The following is a 14773-nucleotide window of genomic DNA, read 5'->3' as shown; positions in this document are numbered from 1 at the left end:
TACACGGTGTCTTCAGCAACAGGGTCTTGTCTTCAGTGCTGTAAGTCTGAAGTCTTTTACATCATCAGTTATGTTTATTCCAGAGCAGTCCGTTATAACTTTGTGACTATTATGAATGGATTCATTTCCTTGTTTCCTTTCTCACTGTGCTTGTCATTGATACATTGGAAGCTACTGATTTATGTGTGTCAATCTTGTATCTTCTCACTTTGCTAAAATTGTTTATCAGTTCTAAGATTGTCTGGTAGAGGTTTTAGGGTCTCTCTATATAGAATTGTATCATTTATAGATAAGGATGGGCAACTTCTTCCTCTTCAGCTGAAGGCATCTTCTTCCCTTCCTGATCAAGCTAAGACATCATGTTGAGTTTGAGTTTAGAAACTGGACACCCTTAGCTTTTTTTCCCTGAACTTGGTGGAAGTGCTCTGAGGTTTTTCTAGTTAGAATGAACTTGGCTGCAGCTCTGTCAAATATAGGCTTCATTACATTGATACCTTTCTTCTATTCTTAGGCTTGCCAGACCCTTTGAACATGAATGCACATTGGACTTTTAAAAGGCGCTTTTGTTTTGTTTTTTGCATCTATTGAGATGATTACATACTTTCTGTCCTTAAGTACATTTTGAGTGTTGTATTATAATTATTGTTTGGATATGTAGAAGCTTCTCTGTATCTCTGGAATCGTGTTAAATGGTCCTTCTAATGTGTTTTAAAATTAGACTGGTAATTTAAAAAAGTATTCTATTATGTATGTGACCGTGTGCGTGCACATGCAGAGACAGCCTTGAGTTCTCAGGTGCCATTCATCTTGTTTCTCTGGCCATGGTCAGCCGGTGGTCCCGACTCACCGAGTAGGTACCAGTAAACCCAAAGAGTCCTCATCTCCTTGCCTTCCCAATGCTGGAGTTACAAACGTGTGTCACCATATCTTTCTTTTCTGCCTGGCTTCTGGGATCGAACTTAGGTTCTTGTACTTTTGAGGCAGCATGGAATGACTGTGCTCATTCTTGAAGCCTGAAAATATTTACATCTATGTGCATCAGACAGTTATGTCTTCCTTTTCCCCACCCCACCTCCCCCTCGTCCCCCTTATTGTCTCCTCTGATTTGATAATCAAGTTAATACTGGCTTCATAAAGAGTTTGGTAATATTCCTTCCTTTTATATTTTGTGGATTGCTTGGGGAACACTGGGTGTACATTCTTTAACAGTCTGGTAGAATTCATCTGGACCCGGACTCCTTTTTTTGACATCACTTCCTCAGTCTTACTGTCTTTTAGAGATGGTTTAAAATTGTCTATCTCACATTGGTTTAATTTTAGTAGGTCATATGGGAGCCAATGAAGTTCTGGGAGGAGGGTATAAAGATTTGCCCAGTTCCTGCAATGAACGAGTCTGCTTTTGCCACTTGCCTGACTACTGGAGTCTGTGTCATTGATTCTGCCTTACCCTTGTCCCCAAGGTTCTTGGTTAGGGTTGCAAGCAACAGCTTATGACCTCTCAAGCTCTGGGCTTTTAACTACATGTACAGTAGCAGCCATGTATTTCCTTCTGTGGAGCAGACTTCAGGTCTAGCAGGAGAACAGTTGGTTACCCATCCCCCTCCCAGCAGAGACACCACTATTGCTCTAGGTGCTATATCTTGCCTAGTAGGTCAGTATTATAACACGCAAAGGCTAATGCCAGATAAGATGACATATGTAACACCCCTGGGTATTCATACTTACATTTAATAATCTACATTTTCTGGAACCACTGTCGTCTGCCCAACCCGGTTACCTCTGTTGAAACGTGTCCAAAATTTCATTTCAAAATTATCTTATTCTGTACTGGGACTCCATAATGTTATGTCTTAAATCCATGGATCACGTTTTCATTACCAACTAGCTGACAGACATCTAGGCAGATTCCATAATAGCTATTGCGGACTAGAGAGGCAATGTGCAAATGTCTCCGTAATCGAATATGGAGCCCTTGGATTTTGTGCCCGGAAGTGGTAGAGCGGGGGTCATGTGGTACACTTTTGGCCCTTGAGAAGCCTTCACACTGATTTATTAGTGGGTGAACCCACTCCTGCCAGCAGTAGAAAAGGATCCTTGTTTCCCTGCATCCTTGCCAGCACCTATTATTGTTGGTTTTCATTTGTTTGTTTGTTTTTTGATAATAACCACTCTGACTTGGCTGAGGTAAATCTCAAAGTAGTTTTAATTTTCCTTTCCCTAATAGCTAAGGGTGTTGGGTACTATTAACTATCTTTCGATAAACAACTCTGTTTAGATCCGTAGCCATTTTTAAATTTTTTTTTTCTCTTTAGCCTTTTGGAGTCTTTGTAGAATCTCGACATTACTCAGCTGTCAGATGTGTGGCCAGCAAAGGCGTTTCCCTTTTCTGTGGGCTGCCTTTTCCCTTGACTGTTTCCCCGGTCGCAGAGAAACCTTTTTAACCTCACAGGGTCTTTCTTATCGATAACTGGCCTTGTTCTCACCAGCAGAGTCCTAGTCATAAAGTCCTTACCTGTGCCTCTGTCTTGAAGCGTATTCTCTACTACGTCTTGGTGGCTTTAGAGCGTCAGGTCTTGGTTTGAGGTTCTTCATGCCTCTGAGTTTCTTTCTGCAAGGGGAAAGCCAAAGATGTAGTTTCATTCTTTCACATTTGTTGAAGTTGCTGCCTTTTCTCTAATGTGTTTATAACGTACTATTTAAAAAAAAATCAAGTAACTATAGTCACAAGGTCTTGTATCTGGGTCCTATATTTATTCAATTTCATTGATTTTTGTGCCAGTGCCATCCTGGTTTGGGGACTACTGCTCTGTAGTACGGCTCCAAGTCAGGTAAAGTGACATCTCCAATTGTATTCTTCTTGCTCAGGATTCTTCCACCAATCTGGGGTCTTTTGTATTTCCATCTGAATTTTAGGATTCTTTACTATTTCAGTAAAAAATGTCACTGGGAGTTTGGCTGGGATGGCATTGAACTTGTAGGTCGCTTTTGTTAGCACGGCCATTTTCACAATATCAGTCCTTCCAACCCATGAGCACAGGTGGTCTTCTGCCTTCCTCAGCTCTTTTCCTCGGAGGTCTTTTCTGTCTTTGGTCATAGATACTGCCGGGTCAGGGTTTTAGTTTCTGTTTGGATTCTTTGTTTTTTTTTTGAGGAGGTGAATGGCATTTATCCCCAATTTCTCAACATTTTTGTCTTTTGGCACATCGGCTGCTGCTAATGTTGTATCTCCTCCCACTTTGCTAAATGTGCATTCTCGGTTAACTGTTTTCTGGTGAGGTCTCTATAGTCTCTTATCCAAGACTCACATCATCTGCTGAGTAACAACACTTCAACTTCTTCCTCTTCTATTGCATTCCCTTTAGTTGCTTGTCTTGCTGCTGTAGCCACACTTCAAGTTGCCTATCAAAACAAGAATGGATAAAGTGACTGTCACTGTAGTCTCCTTCCTGCTTTTAATGGGAAAGCTTTAAGGGTTTTCCCCCACTCAATACATTGTTAGATATTGGTTCGCACATATAGTCTTTTAATTTTTTAAAAATTCTTTCATATGTATACTGACTGTGGCCCCTCCCTCTAGTCTCCTAAATCTTCACACCCCCACCCCGAATCCACTGCTCCTCTGTTTCCCTTCAGAAAAGAGCAGGCTCCCCAGCTATATCAACTGAGTATCGCGTAACATGACAAGATTCAAAAGGACTAGGCAGAAACCCTGGATCAGGCAACCAGTAGGACGAGAAGGTCCCAACAGCAAATGAAAGTCAGAGACACCTCCTCTCCCACTCTTAGGACTTCCACAAAATAAACAACCCAAGATAAACAACCACAGCTTGTATACACAGAGCTTAGTTAGCATAGACCCTGTGGGCTCTGTGATTATCCGTTCAGTCTCTATGAGCCCTGCTTAGTTGACTGTGTGGGCTGTGTTCTTCTGGTGTCCTTGGACCCTCTGGCTCCTGCAATCCTTCCTCTCTCTCTCCCATGGCCTTCACTGAGCTCAGCCTAATGTTTGGACGTCAGGTGCTACCTCTGCTCCCATCAGCTTACAGTCTTTGTTACGTTGAGCTATGGTCTCTCTACTCTGAGTTTCTTCACACATTTTGACAAGAGGGGACTTGTGTTTTTTTTCAAAAGCCTTTTCTGTATCTATTGAAATGACTATGTGGGGTTTCTGTCCTGAGACACATATGTTATTTGTAACTGATTTTTATATATTGACCCATCCCAGCATCCCTCAAATAATAGTGGAGAATATTCTTCCTGATGTATTTTTAAATTCAGTTGGCAATTATTTTGTTGAATTATTTTTTGAAAAGTTTGTTTCTATGTTCTTCAGGGTGACTAGTTTGTAGTTTTCCTTCCTTCCTTTCTCTCTCTCTCTCTCTCTCTCTCTCCCTTTATTTCCATTCTTTCCTTTCTCTCTCTCTCTCTCTCTCTCTCTCTCTCTCCCTCCCTCCCTCCCTCCCTCCCTCCCTCCCTCCCTCCCTCCCTTTCTTTCTTTCTTTCTTTCTTTCTTTCTTTCTTTCTTTCTTTCTTTCTTTCTTTCTTGTTGCATCTTTGTCTCGATTTGGCATCAGGGTGATACCAGCTCTGTGAACAGAGTTTGGTAGTATCCTTTCCTTTTCTATTTTGGGGAATGGTTGAGACACACTGGCGTTAGTTTTTATTTGAGGTTTGGTAAAATCCGTAGTGAAGCCATTGTGTACCTGGACTTTTAAAAACTAGTCCTTTAATCTCACTCCTTGGTATGTTTCTGCTTAAACTGTTTATCAAATTTGGCTTACTTGTGGTAGGTCATAGGTTTCCAGGAATTCATCCATTTCCTGACATCTTCAAATTTTGTTGAGTGTGTGTGTGTGCGTGTGTGTGTGTGTATGTGTGCATTACCTTTTCATATCTAATAAAAGTTTTTAATTCATGTCTTTCTTGGTTAGTTTGGCTAAGAGTTCATCTATCACGCTTTATCTTTTTAAAGAACCAACTCTCTGTGTCATTGCTTATTTTTCTCCATGATTTGTTCTTGTCTACTGATCTGGAATTTGGCTTGCTGTTCTTTTGTTCAGATATGTAAGGTATATAATTAAGTCATTTTTCTGAGATATCTTTAATGCAGGCATTAAAGCCATAACCTCCCCCCTTAGTATTGCTCTCAGTGTGACACAGGCTTAGACGTGTGGTACGTTCGTTTTCATGTGATCTGAGAAATGTTTTTATTTTCTCCTTGCTGGTTTTTAAAGGCCTGAACCGTTGTCGAGTACAGTGTTGTTTGACCTTCATGCATCCATGTGTGCTCCGGGTTTCTCTCGCTATTGATTTGTAGTCTCACTCTATTGTGATCAACAGAACACAGGGAATCATTTTGATTTTCATTTATCTGTTAAGACTGGCTTTGTGTCCCAAGGTACAATCTATTTTAGAGACAGTTCTGTGGGATGCTAGGAAGAATGTGTATTTTGTTGCATTTGAATGGACTATTCTGTGGATGTCACTTAATTCCGGTGTTTGCTTAATTTGTGTCAGGTAGACCAGATGACTGCTGAAAATGAGATATTGAACTTGTCCACTATTATTGTGTTGTGGTTACTCTGTGACTTTAAATCTAATAGTATTTGCTTTATGAAATTTGGGGCAACTACTCCTGGCATGTATCTTTAGGGTCATAATATCTCTTTCATAGATTGTCCCCTTAACCAGTATTAAGTGACTTTCTTTATCTCTTCTCATTACTTGTGGTTTAAAGTCTATTTTGCGAGATATTAGAATAGGGACACCTTCCTGTTTTCGTAAGTCCATTTGCTTAGAATACTGTCTCCATCCTCTCCCTCTAAGGCAACGTCTGTATTTGTGGTAAGGTACATTCATGGGAGGCAACAAATAGTTCCTGCACTTTGATCTGGCGTACTAGAGTGTGCCCTTTAAAAGATTACTATTTTTTTTTTTTTGGCCACACTTCAAACTCCATTTGAAACAAATTCTAATTAGCTTACAGATTCATCACTTCTTGATCAGGGGCATGGAGAAACACATGCAGCATGGTCCGTGTATGACAATCAGAGGACAACTTGAATGTGTCAGTTCTCTCCTTTCATCATGTTGGGTTCATGGATTGAACTCAATTATCTAGGATCTACCCATCTATCCATCTATCCACCTTATCCACTTATCTACCTATTCACCCACCTACCCACCCACCCATCTATCCATACATACATACATACATACATACATACATACATACATACACCCATCCACCCATCCACCCGTCTGTCTGTCTATCTATCTATCTATCTATCTATCTATCTATCTATCTATCTATCCATCCATCCATCCATATCCATCCATCTATTTTTGATTGGTGAGCAAGACCATTCACTTTCCAGTTAGTCCTGAAAGGTGGGTACTGACTCCTGCTCTTGCGTTTGTTTTGTGGTGTTTCGGGTTTTTCCTCTTAAGTTTCAGCTGACAAATCTGCTGTTACGTTGATGCACCTGCCTTCATGGTGACTTGGTGTTTTTCTTTTTACTCTCACTATACTTTCTCCATTCTGTGTATTTAACATTTTAATTCTATTATGGAGGGGGGTGTTCTTTCCAAGTCCTGTCTGTTTGATATTCCAAGTGCTTTCTGTATTTGACTGGCATCTCTTTTCCTCAATGGGATTTTCCAGTTATGATTACTTTGAAACTATTCTCACTCCTTTAAAATGAAAATCTTCCTTATTTATGGCCAGCATCCATGCGTTTTGGTCTTTTAACAGCATCCTATATATCATGAAATTCTCAGCAGTGCCTTATCTTAATTTTGTGTTTTTCTTTGTTTGAATGGTGTTTCCTCTACATTGTCCTCAAGTTCAGATGTCAAATCTTCTCCTAGAGCCAGTCTATCATAGAAACTTTATATAAAATTTCTTCTTTAACTTCTAACTTAGTTAGGGTTTTATGGCTGTGAACAGACACCACGACCACTCTTATAAAGGAAAACAGTTAATGGGGCTGGCTTACAGTTTCAGAGGTTTAGTCCACTATCATCATCGTAGAAAACATGGCAGTATGCAGGCAGACCTGATACTGGGGCACCCAAGAGATCTACATCCTGATCTGGAGGTAGCAGAGAGACTGTGTACCACACTGGGCCTAGCTTGAGCATAGGAGACCTGTAAGCCCACCCCCACAGTGACGGGCTTCCTCCAACAAGACTACATCTACTCTAACAAGGCCACACCTCCTAACAGTGTCACTCCCAAGGGGCCAATCATCCAAACATGTGAGTCTATGGAGGCCAGACCTATTCACACCACCAGAGACTTACTGTCTTCTATTTTGATTGGTTTTTCGTCCAGTATTTATATCTCACGACTGAATTCCCTTTCTTACGTTGTTGAGATGTTTGTGTCTTTGCACGTATTTAAAATCACTAGTTTGAATTCCCTGGGGTTTCATCTAACTCACTCTCCCTAGTTGTCATCACTGTATAGTTAGTAAATTTTGGAAGAATTATGTTGTCCTGAATTGTTGTTGTTTTTGTGGTGGTGTTATCTTGTTGCTTGGGGGTTTTTCCAGCTATATTCTTTTAGTTGAAGCGTGGTAATATCCAAATGGGCCTCAACTGTTGTAGAGCTGAGTATAAAGTTCAGGAAAAAAATTAGTATAGCCCTGGAGATCATGGTGGGTAATGTAAATACTGCATTATTCTGTGAGAAGGATATTAACCGGGAAGACAACTGAAGCTGCTTGATATTGCCAGCTATATCAACGTCCTATTCGCCAGTTCCTAACAGCGGTCACTTAGACTTCGCTAACTTAGACCGTCGAAGGATAGACAACTAAGGGCAATACGTACGTATACTTGGATTTTAGTCAATGGTGTGGGCAAGGGGAAGGATCAACTTAGAAAAGAGAAACATGGAGGTGGACGAAGAATAAAGGAGTCAAAGCAGAGTTAGTGAGGTCGGAGTCTGTACACGTTAAAGAGTCAGATCCAGGGAAGGTCACGTTAAGAAGTGAAGAGGAGCAGAGAAGAGTGAGAGGAAGAGGAAACGATGTAGGAGTAAGGAGAGGGAGTCTGTGAGATGAGGCTGAAGGACGTAAGAGAGCAGCAGAGAAAGCCTTAGAGAGAGCTGAGTGGCGCAGAGCAAACCCGAGAGGCATGCGTCCAAGACCGGAAGTTGAATCGTATAAAATGAGAGCGCTAAGGAGTCCTCACGGAGTGAACTGCTACCACAGCTGTCCTGAGTTAAAGGCGATGCTCTGAGATCCCTCTACCTCAGAGGTCCTCAACCTTCCTAATGGCTGTGACTGGTTAGGACCGTTCCGCGTGTTGTGGTGACCCCCCCAACCACAAGTTTATTTTTATCGCGACTTAACTGTGATTTTCCTACTGAGCGGTGCTGCAGTTCCTAAGACCATCAGAAATGTATGTTTTTTTCCTGACGGTTGTGACCCACAGGCTGAGAACCGCTGCTGGAATTCTAGCAGGTTCTCTGTGGTACGGCGTGGAGCAGAGCGGGAGTCACTGGTCCCTGCAGTTAGTGTTTTGGGAGTTCTGGTGTGGGAGAGACTGTAAGTTTCCTCTGACGCCCCTCAGTCCAGCACAGCCCCCTTCGGCTCCTGCAGTTCCAGTGAATGTGAGGAACAACATTTGTTCCTCTCTCACTTTCTACTTTTCTTAATTGCTTCTTATCAAACTTATATTGTTTGTAAACAAAGACAACTGTTTTTTATGTGTTGATTTCATACACTGCTGCTTTCCAGACTTACTTTATTAGTTCTAACGGTCTTTTGGTGTTGTCTACATTTTTCTTCCTATGTAGAATCTCATCACCAATAAATGTGTGTTGTATGTGTTTACCATTTCCCTCGAGTAATGTCTAGTGTTCTAAATGTACGTTGACTAAAAGTAGTGAGATTGGGAACCGGAATCTTGTTTTTGACCTTAGAGTAAATGTCTTCACATTTCACATTCAGCATGACGTTGGCAATGGGCTTCTTATATATAGCTTTTGTTTGACGACGATCCTTCTATACCTAACTTGCTCAAAGCTTTCCTTGCGAGGGGATGCTGAATTTTGTCAAGTCTATTTTGTCTTCTCTTGAGATAATTATTTGATTTTTAAAATCCCTTCCCAGGGTTAAGGCATTTATGTTTACTGATTTGCACATGTTAAGCCATCCTCGTATTCCTGGAGTGAAGTCAGTTTGTTCATGGTGTGTGGATATTTTGATCTGCTCTTGAACTCATTTTGAGAGGATTTTGCTGTGGACTTCTGTGTTCAGTGGGGACTTTCATCTATAGTTTCCTTTCTTTCCCTTCTTCTCTTCCCCCTTCTTTTCCTGGATTGTGTTTGGTCTCAGCAGGAAGGTGATGCTTACGTCACATGACCAATATGGGTGGGATCCATTCTTTCATAGAATGCTCTGAGAAACCCCGACCTGAGCTTTCCTTTGTAGAGAAGCTTTGTATTATTGATTAAATTTCATTGTTGACCATTCTCCTTACGAGGTCAGTTGGTATTGGTATACTCAAGTTTGTAATATCATATTTGTTAAATTCTGGTTAGTGCTATATCTAAAAATGTGCCCAGTTATAGTTTTTCTCCTTCATTAGCATAGTTTTTACCCCCTCCCCCAAACTTTAGCATTTTTGCATGTTTTCTTCTGTAATTCTAATTGAATTCAGATCCTACCAGATCTCTGTTAGTTTAGCTAACTGTCAGGCTTTTTTCTTCTGTTTCAACTGATCCCCATGTATTGTTATTTTTTACTGTTTCATTTATTTCCGCTCTGATCTCTTGCTTCCTTTCATTCCGCTTCGGGGTGTGGTTTATTCTTCATCCTTTAAGACCCTGAGATGGATGTTAAGATGCTTCTTTGAAATCGTTCTTTTTCTGTTTTTGTTTTTGTATTTTGATTGAGTACTCTGCTGTAAATTTCTCTGATAGTATTGCCTTTTAATTTTAAATTATTATTTTTCATAATTTCACATAGGTACACTTCGCACTTAACCTTCCCTACCTCCCGACCGCCGCAGGCTGCCCTTCACAGCTCCCACAAACACCTCCCATGCACTCATGTCCATTTGTCTCGTTTTGTGACTCAGCAGAGTTAAGCAGGGCCATCTGTGTGATTGTTGGAGGCCGGTGGACTCAGCAAAGGACACCTGGCTAAAGGCAGCCGTTCCTACTCTCCCATAGGGCCCTAGGTCTGATCCCCTTTCCCTGATTGGTTGACAGGGCTGGTCTTGTGGGAGCCGATGCAAGTGGGCAGAGCCGATGCCGGCGGGCGGAGCCGATGCCGGTGGGCGGAGCCTATGCGAGTTGGTGATTCCAACAGCTGCATCATTTTGTAGCTCTGCACCTATTTCTGGCGCCTACATATTCCTACCCCTTCTGAGCTGTTTCCTGAGCCTCCGTGAGAGGGTGTTCTAAGCGGCCTGCTTCGGGCTGGGCCCATATCCTTCACTTATTTTCTGCCTCTTGGGTGGCGTTTACTATTGTTATGGTAAGAAGAGGCTGCTTCGCTTAAGTGTGGAAGCCACTTTTGTCTGTGGATACTGGCAGAGGCCATTAGAAGGCAGTTTGCTGCTAAGTAAGTTTAACTCTCAGAAATCCTTTCTCTGAGTGAACCTACTAGTTTCCCACGCCTGGGGTGTTAGCCAGGCTTAAATGACCTGTTTCCGCTGAGCCCTGACAGAGTGAGTCTTTAGTTCGTTCAGAGAACAGTGTGTTACCTTCCTGACGGTCCATCCGCTTCTGTACAGGTACATCTTGCTTTCTTCCTACTCCCTTATCCCATCGACTCCTCCCTCATCCCTACACTCTCCTCTCCCCAGTCCCCGGGTATTCCTCCCTGTCCAAACCCTTCAATCCTTACTATTTCTCCTCTGAACTTTTCTTTAATCTGTTATCCCTTCTCTTTTCCTTTAAAGCCACCCCCTCCGGTGTTCACAGCCCACAAGGCTGAGGCATTTGGTCCCAATTACACTGTTTCATGTAATTTTTCAATATGCATTCAGCTCACCTGAGAAGGATCTCATTGCATATGTCTATATAATTCCCAAAACTTCTCTGTGATTTTTTAATGACATATCACAGTGATCAGGAAAGATACAGGACCTGATGATACGGTTTCATTTCTTTCCACTGTCAAGACATTTGTAGCTTCATGTTTTCTCTCTTAAAAATATTACTTGCTCACTTTCCAACTCAATATGAATCCTTTCTCTCCTCAGAGTACCCCCTCAAGCAAGTCCTTCCTTCATTCCACCTTTGGGGAAGTCCCCCTCTGGGTGTTACACCCCCCCAACACAACCCCTGCCTCTGGCACATCCAGTTTTGGGTGCTGGTGGAAAGAACATGTCCTCTGTCGCTGCTGGATTCTTCTGCAAATGTCTGTGAAACCCACTTGATGTGTAGTGTGGGGCTTGCTCATTTGCTTGCTTTTGACAGGCTCTCCCTATGCATCCCAGCCAGGCCTCAGGCTCACAGATCCTCTGGCTCCGCCTTTTATGTGCTGGGGTCACAGGTGTGTGGCACTGCACCGGCATTGTGGTTTAACTTGGATGTTATCTGTTTCTCTTTTGATTCTAAATGGTAGTTTTGCTGAGTACGGCCGTGTTGGTTGGCATTTTTCTTTCAGGACTTGAAATGCATCCTGTGTATCGGACTTCTACTTAAGAGATCTGCTGTTACCTTAATGGGGCTGCTTTTCAGTGACTTGGCCTCTTTATCTCCCAGCACTTAAAATGCTCTGTCCTGTACTTCTTGACTGTTGGACTCTCTCTCGGCCAGGGTGAGGGTCTTTTCTGGTGGTGTCTATCTGAGCTTCTCCAGGCTTCCTATACCTAGAAGTCCTTGTCATTCACAAGACTGGGACGGTTCCTGTTACAGTTCATCGAATGGGTTTTCCATGCCTCTCACCTTTATTTCTTTTCATCCGTTTATACAAGACTGCCCCTTTAACGGTGTTCAGCAGCTCTTGTGCGATCCCTTCTCTCTCGCTCCCATCACCCCTTACTTGCATGCTATTTTGGAAAGCCTGCTTTCAAGCCTTGAGATTCTTCTGTTTGACCAACTCTCCTATTCATTCTTTCAACTAACTTTTGTAGGATACACAGAATTCTCTGCTTTTGAGATTTTTTTTTTAACTGCGTCCTTTTTTCGATATATTCTTACCCACAGCCTGCTTTGTCTTTCAGTTTAACTGTTTGTATTTTAATGATCTCATTGGACTTTAAAGTAAATCATTCCTTTGGATCCTTTATCAGATGTTGGGGTGTCTCTGGAGGGAATGGTTTAGCAGGAATTATAGTATCATGGTTCCCCATTTTTTGGTGTCTTAATTTAAGGTTTATGCATCTGATAAATGAATATCTCTTCTGCCCTTATTGGCCAGGTCTCCTAAATAAGCAGGTTTCTCCGAAAGCTATGTCTTGGGGCATCAGTTTGTCACACAGTGTTGTACTTATGGCATCTTGTGACCTGGGGCACAGGTGGTTATCACAACAGAGCTAGATGGTGTGCTAGGGTCTTGTCCCTCTGACAAAACATCTGAGTGAAGGAAGCCCCTGAGGGGAGAGTGGGTTACTTTGCTTGCAGTCCAGTGCCTTTAATTCACAGCCCTCCATTCCCAAGCCCATGTGGACAAAGTATCACCGTGGAAGGGTGTGGTGGGGCAAAGGTGCTTCCCCAAGACACACAAGAAGCAGGTGTAACAGGAAGGGGTCAGGGCCTTGATGACTTTGCAGAGACACCTGCCCTGTGCTAGTCACCTGGGAAGAGGGACCCTCGACCGAGGGGTCGTTTCTGTCATATTGGCTTGCGGGCAAGTCCTTGGAACATTCTCCCGGGTAATGATTCAAGTGGGGGTCCCAGTTCTCTGTGAGCAGTGTCACCCCTGGGCATGTAGCTCTGGGCTGTAGAAGAGAGAAAGGTGAACGAGCCATAGGCAGTGTTCTTCCATGGTCTTTGCTTCCCTCGATGATGACGAACGTGAAAAGTGTAAGCCAGACTAACTCTTTGCCCCTCCCGGTTGATTTTGGTCGAAGATTTCATCACAGTAGTGGAAACCTAATAAGACATCTCAGTGACCCACTTCTCTAAGTTTACCTTGCTCTCCACAGTCCTATCACATCCTATATGCTGTTCAAACTCTGAATCCTTGAATGGATTAAACATTTGGTCAGGTCAGAGCTTTAATGCTCTAACTGTCCTGGGAAATGCTCTCCCAAACACACCAGGAGGTGGGCTGGCCTAATCTTCTAGGCATATCTCTTTCTAATCAGGCTAACAAGTAAGATTAATCTTCACAGAGAAACCACAGAGAGACCAAGAGTTGATTTTTATGATTGTAGATACTCTAAACGGGAGGCCTGGCTTTGGTACCACCATAGCGTGTCCCTTGTGGCTCTTCTGTGTGGAAGTCTGTAATCAGGCAGCGTGGGCCTCCTCAGACACAGCTACTTGAATGAACCATGGTATTGTTACCCCAAGTCTCAAGGGACCTAATATGTTTGTCCTCCGACACAGATGTGGAACCAGGCACCTCATGGGAAGCAGTGTCAAGAGTCACTCTCCCTGCCCTGTAACATTCATGGGGGTTTGCCAGTACCACACGACCAGATAAGGTGCCAGTGATCAATGTAGGTGACGTGCAGAAGTGCAGACGCAGGACAGATTGTGCGTCCATTCTTCTGCCGTTGTGGGCTTTTGCGCTCAGACGCAGGGCTTCCCCCACAGCTGTGCACGCCTGTGGTGGGTGATGGGCAAGGACTCCTGCTAGGTATTTTTAGTTTCAGTGCCCACCAGATCAAGCAGAAGTGGGTCACAGCTGGAGCCAGACGAAACCGCTCTTAGCAGAGGTGCTCCAAGGAGCTGCAGAGCGAGATGGTGGTGGCACCAGGAGTTTTCTAGCTGGACCGTTGGCTGTAGAAAAAGCTCCGGGATCTTATTAGCTTTTGTAGTGACAGGCATGGTTCTGGGGGGAGGAATGGCACCTAAACAAAACCACATGTGACTGGCCACATACTCATCTCAACAGGCTCCTGGACCCCCACTTCTTATGGATGGCACCATCAGCTCCTTTCTCTGTCCAATACACATTCCCCAGTGGGTATGTTGCTCTCTCGTGACTGACCGTACAGCTTGTTAGCATTCCTTCTAGGTTTCGCCCCATAGTTACCTGGCAACAGCCAGGTGTGCCTGACTCACTATAAAAGGTGCTGCTTGCCCCCTCCTCGCTCTCTTATCCCCTTATCCTCTCTGTCTTTTCTCCTTCCTCCATTCCCTTTCCCCTCTTTCTCCGTAAGTTCAGGGCCAGCCTCTCTTCTACACACTCTGTCTGTCTCTCTCCCTCTCTCCCTCTGCCTTTCTCTGCCTCTATTCCCTCAACTCCCCTCCCCATGCCCTAAACAAACTATTCTATACTGGCACCTCATGGGGAAGGGATACCTCAGCAAGGGCCCACAGAGGAACCCCCTTTCACCTCACAGTACTGTGCCACCACCAAATGGATCCTGTCTTTGTTTCTTTCTTCTCTCTTTTTATAAGACACAACACAGCTAACATTATCAAGGTAGGATACATTTCAAATGGCACAGCACATGGTGGCCATTTGTGTGGGGCTGTGGTGAGGTATGGCATCATGACAGCAGGTGCATGTGGTATAGAAGGCTGCGTAAAGAATCAAAGGTCTGGGGACCAGGCTGAGGGTATGCCCCTAGTGACCTGTTATTTCCAGTGACGTCTCATCTCCTACATTTTCCAGTCTCCCCAAATAGTGCC

General features: G+C 43.3%; 1 long non-coding RNA gene across 2 annotated transcripts in view; it reads left to right on the top strand.

Moving 5' to 3' along the window:
* Nucleotides 1-14773, top strand: part of LOC134479558 (uncharacterized) — a 170587-nt gene that overhangs the window by 135541 nt on the left and 20273 nt on the right. The gene's annotated exons all lie outside the window — the stretch shown is intronic.

This window comes from Rattus norvegicus, chromosome 7 (assembly GCF_036323735.1).
Source record: "Rattus norvegicus strain BN/NHsdMcwi chromosome 7, GRCr8, whole genome shotgun sequence".
NCBI lineage: Eukaryota > Metazoa > Chordata > Mammalia > Rodentia > Muridae > Rattus > Rattus norvegicus.
Note: the sequence above shows the minus strand (reverse complement) of the source record. Positions and strands in the feature narration are given on the sequence as shown.